The sequence below is a fragment of the Mus pahari genome, chromosome 11, assembly GCF_900095145.1.
Source record: "Mus pahari chromosome 11, PAHARI_EIJ_v1.1, whole genome shotgun sequence".
NCBI classification, from domain to species: domain Eukaryota; kingdom Metazoa; phylum Chordata; class Mammalia; order Rodentia; family Muridae; genus Mus; species Mus pahari.
The window spans coordinates 21,732,571-21,742,798 of NC_034600.1; positions in this window are offsets into that span (position 1 = coordinate 21,732,571).

Sequence of the window (10,228 nt, forward strand, 5' to 3'; positions counted from 1 at the left end):
TACAGCAACAGACAGGTAGATCAATGGAATAGAATTGAAGACCCAGAAATGAACCCACACAACTATGGTCACTTGATCTTTGACAAAGGAGCTAAAGCCATCTAGTGGAAAAAAAGACAGCATTTTCAACAGATGGTGCTGGCTCCACTGTTGGTTATCATGTAGAAGAATGCGAATTGATCCATTCTTATCTCCTGGTACAAAGCTCAAGTCTAAGTGGATCAAAGAACTCCACATAAAACCAGAGACACTGAAATTGATAGAGGAGAAAGTGGGGAAAAGCCTCAAAGATATCGGCACAGGGGAAAAATTCCTGAACAGAACAGCAATGGCTTGCACTGTAAGATCGAAAATCGACAAATGGGACCTCTTAAAATTACAAAGCTTCTGTAAGGCAAAAGACACTGTCAACAAGACAAAAAGGCCACCAACAGATTGGGAAATTGTTAAAAAGATGTTCTGAAAGTAGACTTACAGACATTAGGATAGACACATAGAAAACACAGAATGAATTTATCCATTGCATACTATATGTGTTTGGAGAAATATACTAAGCCCACTTACATAGAAAAGTGATATGTTTAATATCAGCTTATGGTTTTAATTTGTATTCCAAATTGGTTTTTCTTTTTAAAAATACATTTATTCTTTCACAATTGTTTTTCATTTTCAAATATTCTTAGATGATAATATAATTACATCATTTCTCCTTCCTTTTTCTTCCTCAGACCCCTTTTAACTCCTCCTTATATGTGGGTGAGTGTCCCACTGTGTTTAATTAGTGTTTTCTGCATGAGCATCCAAGGGTGTTATTTACTTGAAACTGAGTAATGGGTAATGGGCCAGTGGATACATGAATGAGAAATATGAAACCCCTTCCTCCACAACTTTTGACTGTCAATATGTTTTGTGGAAGCTTATCTTAAAAATGCCTATCTAATTTACTGTAGAATGTTAGTGAGCTCAGTCTTGTTCAAGTAGCCACTACCGAGATGAGTTCATATTTGCAACAACCAGTTCATATTCATGAGAAAATTTTACTACATTTCTTCCCATCTTCCTTCTCTTATAACTGGTTTATCCCCTCTTCCATAATGTTCTCTAAGCTTAGGATGTGCGCTATTATTGCATAATTCAGGGCTAAAAACTCAGCAGTTGCTTGATTTCAACAAATTGACAAGTTGCAAGTCTGCATTGACTATTACTCTGCAGAAGCTTCTATGACTATGACTAAAGAGTAGTATTAATCTATGGGTACACAGGAAATATTTAGAGAGCAGTTAGATATCATGTCTATTGAACAATACAAATGTAATAGATTACCTACTAAGGTCTTTTCATCTCCGCAGCCAAATGCTTTAACCAGATCTATAATACTATGTGTGAGCTCTTCCTGTGGAATGGGCAAAATCTACTAAGAAAGCAATGGGTTACCTCTATAGCAGCTGTAACACTATTGTACTAATGGCAGCATACACCTTACCCAGCAAGTTAATATTGTATTATATAGGGTCACAACTGATTTAGACTGCTGGTTACTTTCTCTCCTAGCAGGCTGAAAAAGCACCTCCTTGCATGATGGAAACCAGCTAGCAGGGATAAGCTTCCAGCTTAGTTCCAGACAGAGTTTGCTATATGGTACAACCATGCGTGTACGGTCTTCAGCAATAGTGTCTTATTTTCTAGTTCTAGTAAGTGACTAAAAGGAACAGCAAGAACTTGGTGTCCCTATGGTACCTCCAAGACAAAATAACTCAGACTTGGCACTGGGGTTTTGATTTAGTGATCCATGGCTCCTAGGAGCCATATTGTCCAGCAGTGTAAGGATTTTCTTTTCAATCTCTCTCTCTTTTGTAAAGAGTCTATTATATTTTTTATTGTATTCTAGGAGTTCCATTATAACTAGTAAGTTACCATGTGATTTTTTTTCTGAAAGACAGGAAGTATGGGCTTTTACTTGCTTTATTTAAAAGCAACTGTATGCAGGTAATGTTCCAGATTAGAATAACTTATGAATTGGTGAGGTTCAAGGTAAAACTGGAACATTCATACTAAATATGAGGCATCACTAAGAATCTGAAGCCTCTGGAACCCTGAAGATGAGCATAGCAAACCAAACATGAAGCCTAGCTGAAATCTCCATCAATTAACTGAAATTCTCACACTAATTACCTAACAAAATGAAAGGGGGTCCTTATTCAGGTATAGGAACAGTGCATTCGATTTTTCAGTGTCATAAACATGATCTTGCTTTTCAAAAAATGTTACGAGGTACAGAAAATGCTACGAGGTATAGAAAAGGGAAAAAAAAAAAAGCACAGAATTAGACCGTTAGAACCAGACTTAATTATGGTAGGTATGTAAGAAAAAATTAAATAACAGTTATTAGCACATTACGTGCTTACATCAAAGCTTCATTCAAGGTAATATGATCAATTTAATCAGGATGATAAGAAAGAATCTAAATAAAATGCTAAAAATTAAAAATCACCTGAACAGAGCTAAGGAGTGATCTGATAGGCTCACAAGTAGAATTAAATCTGCTAGTGAATGCATTGAGTAACTCGAAGACATTTGTAGAGTTTACAAACAAACCTATTTAGGGTAGTTCAACTATTTTTAAGCTTTACAGTGGTATGAAGGGGTTCCCACAGCTCACTCTCCAGGGAAGAAACTAGAACTCTATAATATATAGTGTTACTAAGTAATCTGTGATAGTCAGTAGGGTGGCATCATTACATAAAAATTTCCAACTTATGATGTATGAATTGAACCACAGTTGAAGAAGCACTTTGATTATGACTAAAACAGAAAAGAGAAAATCTAAGAAAACAATATGCCAAAATGTTTGAGAGCTGTGAGACAGAAACCTTTGGAGCAATTGTAATGGAAGCCCCATGAGAAAAGAGACAGGATAGGGAAGATGAAATATTTGGAGCAAGGTGGGAAAATAATTTCCCATGTAACGATAGATATTGACTAGTAAAAAACAAGCAGAATGAAGACTGAAATTAAGTCTTTCCAGTGCTATAATTCAAATGCTCAAAGAAAAGCCAGACAGAGTTTTGGAAAGCAAAAGGAAAGAGGAATGAGCCAACACGCAGAACACAGGTAGCTTTGAGAACTGCAGGTTTAGGAATGAGACAAGGAAGAAAGAGAGCATGGGTTCTATAAGCTGAGAAAATAAACTTTAAACAGAGAGAAACAAAAGGCTTTCTCAAACAAATGAGAGCTAATGATATTTTGCCTGTAACTTTTTTGTTGCTAATTGCATATTTTATTTATTTACATTTCAAATGTTATCCCCTTTCCCAGTTTCCCCTCTGAAAATCCCCATCCCATCCCCTCTTACCCTGCTTCTATGTGAGTGTCCCCACACCCACACACCCACACACCCACACCCAACTCACCACCCTAGCATTTCTCTACACTGGGGCATCAAGCCTTCACAGGACCAAGGGCCTGCCCTTCCATTACTTAAGAAATTGAACTGGAAATTCTTTAGGCGAAATGAATAGCTATCAGATGAGAATGTGTATATACACAAGTAAATCAAAGTTTACCACAAACAGAAAGAAAAATGCCTACAAACTATAGATTTGATAACTCAAATATCCAGAATACAAAGAACTCCGAACATAACACTAATAAAATAATTTCTTATAATCTAACACAATTTGCAGTATAAACACACTTCCTTGTACAAATATATGTAAACTAATTATTTCTTTCTTAGAACCATACAAACTGTAATGTCTGAAAATGCACTAATAAATGGGTTGATTTTAACTGATGTACCTTTAACATACAACCCTCATAATTTGTCCTGGTAGAAACTAAACATTACTCATGTTGTGAGGCTTGATGTGTATGTGTATGTGTATGTATGTGTGTATATATATATATATATATATATATATATATATATATATATGAATATTCCAGTTAGCTTCTACATTGTGCCACATCAAATTTTAATTATTCAGATGCTGCCTATGAAACTGTTAAGATGATGGCTATTTCAGAACAGCGTAAGAGTGTCCATTTCCTTTGATTTTTTTTTTCTATGAGTGGTGTGGATCTTTAAACTATTCCCTTAAGATATTCTTGGGTTTTTTGTTTTTGTTCTTGTTTTTTGGTATCATATAATTTCCCAGTTCATTTCTAATTCTGTTCATTTGTGTCATTGCTTTCTTTCAAATAATTGGGCTAAAATTCTGTCCATCTTGTTTATCTGCACAAAGAACCAGCTCTTAGATTTCTTGATTCTGTCTACCATTTTTTTTTTCTGTTTCTATGTCATTAATTTCTTCTCTGCTTTTTATTTTTTCTGTATTCTGGGTTTGGGTTTAGTTTGTTCTTATTTTTCTAAATTCTTGAATCTCATTATTAAATTATTTATTCTTTGAGAACTTCACAGACTATGACTGAAGAGGAACATATTTCAAAAGTGTCTTTATGTATAGATGGTAAAGAATCATCACTACCCACCAGGGAAATGTAAACCCAGGCTATAATGAGACCTCCATGTATGAAAGAAGATGAGATGGAGTTGGGTGAAGTGTTTGAAAACTCTTCTAAACAAAATGATTGTAAAATTAAAAGATGACAAAAAGGAATGAGATCATTTTTATTATTGCTATCTCAATAGCTAAAGATCATGATTACTGGTAGAGAAGCCACCAATGAACAGGAAAGAGGAGTGCTAGTACAAACTTGGACCAGGGTCCTGGAGTCCTTACCATGGAGCAGTCAGATCTAGTAAAGTGGCCACTATGAACTCATGACTTCCTTGTGACTCTGACTAATAGTACAAGAAATTCAGGCAGCTATAAGCCAGAAACCATTACCTTTATACCTCACTTCTCATAAATAATCAAGTCCTGATGTAAGAACATGAAAGGACAAAAAGAAGAAATGCTTTAGGAACCTGTTCAGTAGAGGTTGTCTATTGTTCTGTTTGGGTCTAAAATATTACTCAATGATATAACACATTTAGGTATGAAGGAATCTTATTTTCTTTGATGATTCCTACTTTAGTGAGTAGTTCCACTTTAAGATAATTTTATTCTTTACCTTTAAGAGTTCTTAAAACTCACTGGGAAGGAGTTAACCTGGGTGTTTGCATAGAACTGGCTTCTTCTAGTGAACGTTGCTATGCTCAAATCCTAGACATTATTAGCCTTTAATCTTTCTAAAAAAATTAAACCTGTTTAAGTATAGTTTGAGGTCTAGATTTTAATGTTTAAAATCCCTTTCAGATATGCTCATATATAGCCACACATCTAGTAGATTTCTCAGAAAATTTTGACCTAAATAGTTTTTTTAAAACTCACTCATGATTATTTTATTTAAATATACAATATTTAATATATGATATAATTTTTATTCATTCATCAGCTACAGTCTGGCTGAAAAAATCATTTAGCAAAAGCCACATTTTATGTACATATGTACATATTTGAAGAAATTCTATTTCTCCTAAGAATGGTTTTTACATAAAGTAAACACTTAGCAAGTTACTTTTTTCTGTTTCATTAGTTGAGATTTTATGTGAGTGGCAAAACTTGGCTGTATCTCTTTTTAGTTACTCTGGCTCCAAAAATGAAAATTATGTCCCAAGAACTGTGTTTTCCATTCCCTCACCTGTTGTGCTTTAAAGTCAAGGAAGAGAAGAACTTGTCCTTCACAAAGCCCTCAGAGCCATCCCTGTCCTTCCTTCCTATTGACTGGTTTAGATTGTGAACTCCATGATCCACCCACAACTGTTTTACAGAAACTCTTCCCACAACAGGCTCCATGTTCTCAAATTCTTCAAGGAAGGTGCTGTCACCCATACTTCCACAGTAAAGCTGAAGGAAGTTTCCCTCTCTCCTGATACCAGACACTCTCTGTCTCGTTGCTCATGAGAAGCAAACCTTTAAAGAGAGTCTCTGATTTTAGTGTTCTGTTTTTACATTAGATATTTTCTTTGGAATGAAAAAGGAACCAACTTCTGTGGCAGGGCTGTAATGGCTGACATTACTGAGTGGTGTTATGCCAGTTTCTTCATTCTTTTTAGATTATGAAGATCCTGACAGCAAGAATGATATTACAGTGATACCGTATTTAATTCAGAATATGTTTTTGCACATTTAAAAATAAACTATGTAACCATGGTACACTTTAATCTTTGTATTAACAACAACAACAAAAAAGAAAACCTCAATCAACATACCAACAAATAGAAACCAAATATTAACTCTAATAATTAGAGATTAGGCCCTACAATGGAATGGTTTGGAAGATATTTCATCTTGACACATGAGATAGATTATCTATGTAAAAAGCTCTAAAGTCCAGCAAATGAAAAGATGTAAGAACGTTAAGACTAAGGATGTCCTGATTATTTCTCATAACCAAAAGAAATGTTAGTGGGCTCCTTGATTGGTAACAGTTGGTATGCCCAATTGTCTTCTAGCTAGGACTATAAGAATGATGAACTCAGCTTTCAGCTATAAAGGAACCAGGATTAATAATCTTCCACTGTATTTAATCCTTCCTTAACCTTTGGAGAAGAGAGGTGAACTTCTAAACCCTAGAAGTAAGACTAAATAGTGGTTTGGTTTTACAGGTTGTTAGATCTTTATCTAAAGATCTCCATCTATAAATGAGACTATTGCCTCTGTGAGGAAGCTTACTATTCACCTACCAAAAGCTAGAAGTCAGATTCATGGCCCTATGGTATGTGAGGTTCCTTAAATGAACTGCCCATCATCCCAGAGAGACAATTTCCCCTTGGCTTCTATAACCGAGAAGAAATAATAATACCAATGAGTCTACAGCTGCACGGGCATGAGGCAATGATTTTCCATCTATAGTGTAGCATTTGGCCCCCAAACCACTTTTTACACCCCACAGTGGATGTGTACATAAGGAAGGAAAGAGAGTTGGAACCATGGGACCATATGAGACCTAGAAATGCTTCTTTTGGCATCAAGTGTGAGACAAACTTAAGAGGCTGTTCCCTAAGACACAGCATGAATTCTTTATTAATACTGGAAGAACCAATATCAGGGTAGATGATCTTTAGTTTTAGCTCTCTTTACCTATTCTGTCTCTTGACAGACTAACAGACAGTTACAAGACTACTTAGTTCTAACCTCCCTGTAGCTGGGTCAGGCTGAGCCTATTTGTTAGTGACCCAGAGTTACTTACTGTCCCATGATTGTCCTCATGGTATCATAGCAGCATACTGGAGACAGGCTGGACTCAGCTAAAGAAGCAGTGGTGCATACTCTGAAGATCGAATTCAAAGCAAATACCTAGAAGGTTTCTGGCAGTATCATACAAATCATGAAAGTGAGGAAGGCATTATCAGCCCTAACTGAAGCATGAAATGCTTAATCTTCAAGGTGAAGTTGTGTAGGCATCTGTTGAGGCAGACTGAAATCAGCCTCACTTCCTAGAGTAAAGAGAAAGAAAGAAAAAAAGCTACCTACATTGTTCATAAATAGAGTATGCCAATAAATCAATATGGTTCACTCTAAAAACAACAAGAAAGAAAAGAACAGAAACTAAGGTCCCTGGCACATATATAGCAGAGGTCTGCCTGGTCTGGCCTCAGTGGGGGAAGGTTCACCTAATCCTTGAGAGACTTGAGGCCCCAAGAAAGGGAGAGCCCTGGTGAAGGGAGAGCACCCTCTCAGAGGAAAGGGGGTGAAGGAATGGGATGAGGAACTGTGGGAGGGGCAACTGAAGGGAGCAACGATCGGAATGTAAATAAATAAAATAATTTACATTTTAAAAAACCTAACATTGAAAAGAGAGAGAGAGAGAGAGAGACAGACAGACAGACAGACAGACAGACAGACAGACAGACAGAGACAAAGAGACAGAGAGACAGAAACAGACAGAAGTCTCTAGCTTAACTATTAGGAGTGTGCCTTTCTGAACTTCAAATTGTTCCCTAACATTTTCTACATCAGAACCAGTAGCTAAAACATCTTAGCCTATCTTCCCTGACAGTTTTATTTTTCCAAATGCCATTGCTTACTTATTCTTGTAAGTTTTTTCCTAGGGTAGTAATTGAATTCTTAATCTGCTTCAGCAACAATGCATGAAAAAGATCAAGGACTATGGTTGCAAGTGTCAGTGATACTGCCTAGGGAGGGACTGGAAGCCCCTATAGAGTTGTCATACAATTCTTCAATTAAGAGGGATGTTAAGGCAACAAGTAGAGCAAAACTCTGTAACAGCAAGAAGTACTCAGGACATGTGGTCCTCTGGCCCATGCACTCATTGTGGCTGACCTCACTGGTAAACAACATTCCATGCATTCTAAAGACACTTGTTATTCCTCCTGCATGTCCCTCAGCATTAAATTTTATATATACATTTCAAAGTTTAAAACAGTAAATAATTTAAATTTTTTATCAGATTTATTCATTTTCTTGGATTTGTATTTTGCCTGAATGTATGTGTATACTGCACATGTGCACTTGGTACCTGTGAAGGTTAGAAGAGAGCATTGCCGCCATTGAACCTGGAGTAGGGATAGTTGTGGACCACTATGTGGGTGCAAGGAACCAAACCGTATCCTTTCTAAGAACAGCAAGTGCTCTTAGATGCTGAGCTCTCATCGTTCCATGCCCAGGTAAAAATATTTCAGTGAAACAAAGAAGAATGAAACAGAGAGTACCTGTGGGCTAACCTTAGTTCCTTCACTGCTGCTGTAACAGAATACCTATGCTTGAGTAATATATAAAGAATGAAACCTCCTTGGCTCATCATACCAGTGTCTGAAGAGGCCAAGAGTTAGCGGTTGCACACTGTGAGGCCTTTCCTGCTTCATCATTCCATGCAAAGGGTAAAACAAGAAAAGATACAAACAGAAGGAAGATGGCAGAGGTACTCAATTCATACTTTTATCCAAAACTACTCAGATAATAATTAACCCAAACCTAAGTTAGCATAATAAATTCACTCGTGGGGTCACAGGTCCCATGATCAAATCGTCCCCTCAAGCATCACTGCTTGACACTGTTCCATTACAGACTCACTTTGTGAAGCATAGACCGCAAGGGACATTTTCATCCAGAACCACATCCTTAGATACGTACCTATAACATTGCATCATCTTACTATATCGATGTTCTCTGTGTGTGTGTGTGTGTATCTGTAAACACATATAGAGATTGTTATACATGTATTCACACATATATATTATATGTAAAGTTAATTTTCAAAGATTTAAGTGTTTAGTCACATGTGTGTGTGTGTGTGTTGCTTGTCTAAGCTCATGTGTACTACATGCATACAATGTCCATGTAAACCACAAGAGGTATCCAATCCCTAAGAACTAGAGTTACAGATAGTTGTAAGCTATTAGGGTATGCTGGAAACCCAGCCCAGGTCCTCTACAAGAGCAATAACTTTTCTTTAACTACTGAGCAACCTTTCCATCCTCCATTATGTTTAATAGATGTAATATTTTTCTACTTACTTTGTAAACTGTTTGCATATTAATTCTTTGCCTCTCAATATTTAAGTATGTATTATTTAAGAATAAGTGTATTCATTTATATTATTCATATATTGTGTGTATCTGCGTGGGCAGAAAACACTTTGGACTGGGTTCGTACTGAAGAGCTTAACATCCTAAAATAGGATAGGCTGCAAAGGAAAATGAATGCCCTGTTGGTTTGCGCTGATCAGAGCATGATTTTTACTAATTAGACAAGGAAGGATTCTAAGCCCGCCCCTGAGTCCCCTGGAGAAACTCTCTCTGTCTCTCTGTCTCTGCCGCGTGGTCCGATCATGAGCGGAGATGTATCTGGAAGGCGGTTCGAGCGAGTGGGCGGAGACGACATTAGTGGTTGGTCCGAGCAACAGTGGACGGCGACAGTGGGCGGTGATGATGACGATGTAGGGCGGTCTGATGACGCTGCATTCTGGGAGATCTGGGGAGGTCTTCTGAGTGGCAATCCTGTCCATCTGCAGGGAGCACAATATAATGTTTAGAGGGAGAGTGGTTAGTAGAGGTGAGAGACCCCAACAATATATGTAGTGGCTATTCCTGGTTGTCAACTTGACTATATTTGGAATGAACTACAATCCAGAATTGGAAGGCTCACCAGTGACCCTAATCTGGAGGCTGGGAAATAGAAGTTTCTGATCTGGATCTTGGTATGGAGATCTTGAGACACGGTGGCTATTGATTAAAGGTGTGGTAGCATACACCTTTAAT